The 1022-nt window shown below is 35.0% G+C and overlaps 1 long non-coding RNA gene across 2 annotated transcripts in view; it reads left to right on the top strand.

Annotated features, from left to right (window-relative positions):
• LOC128249517 (uncharacterized) overlaps positions 1-1022 on the top strand; it is a 38984-nt gene that overhangs the window by 18185 nt on the left and 19777 nt on the right. The window lies entirely within an intron of this gene.

The raw sequence follows: 1022 nt of genomic DNA, 5'->3' as shown, positions 1-1022 counted from the left end.
TATATATATATCAACATTCCAATCATATATACTTATATAAGTACATAAAAGTAAACACCCACCCACATGTATATACATGAATGTATGTATGCTTGCATGTATGTATGTATGTATGTATGTATGCATGTATGTATGTATGTATGTATGTTTAAGCTGAAATCTTTTTTGTTTGAATTGTAGCACAGTAAAGTAGAAATCCGGTATGCTTAGGTGTTAGCCAGCACTTTCGATCCCATTTATGAAAGAATACATCATATTTTGAAACTCCTTTTTCCCGTCGGTAGACACCGCTAGTTACAGACCCCCAAAACGCACTGCCATCTTCGTTCATTCTTGAATCTCCACTTCCGCCGTGGTCATTTTTGCATTTGATCCTTTTGGGATCGATAAATGAAGTACCAGTTGCATACTGGCGTCGATCTAATCGACTGGCATCCTCCCCGCAAATTTTGCGTCTTGTGCCAAGTGTAGAAAAAAATATTACTGCCTATTGAGACCGGCAAAATCTTTAGCATTCCATGCAAAATGCTTAGTGAAATTACGTCTGTCTTTGTGTTCTGAGCTCAAATTCAACCAAGCTTGACTTTGCCTTTCATCCATTTCCGGTAGTACCAATTGAATACTGGCCTTGATATAATCGGCTTAACCCTTCCCCGCAATTACTGGCCTTGTGCAAGAATTTGAAACACATATTAGTGAAAGCGGTGAGATGGCAGAATTGTTACTACACCGGATAAAACGCTGAGCGGCATTTCAACCGTCTTTACTTCTGAATTCAAATTCCGCTAAGGCTGGCGTTACCTTTCGTTATTTCAGTGTTGTATGTATATATATTATGTAAATATTTATATATGTATGTGTATATGAAAGAATATGTTTATACATACACATACAAACATATGCATACATAGATAGAAAATAGATTGATTAATAAATATCTGTCTCTCCCCCATCTCTCTCTATACATATACATACATACATATACATATATATATATATATATATATATATATATATATATA

This window comes from Octopus bimaculoides, chromosome 15 (genome assembly GCF_001194135.2).
Source record: "Octopus bimaculoides isolate UCB-OBI-ISO-001 chromosome 15, ASM119413v2, whole genome shotgun sequence".
Classification (NCBI taxonomy): domain Eukaryota; kingdom Metazoa; phylum Mollusca; class Cephalopoda; order Octopoda; family Octopodidae; genus Octopus; species Octopus bimaculoides.
The sequence above is the reverse complement of the archived record's forward strand: the minus strand, read 5'-3'. Positions and strand labels throughout refer to the sequence as shown.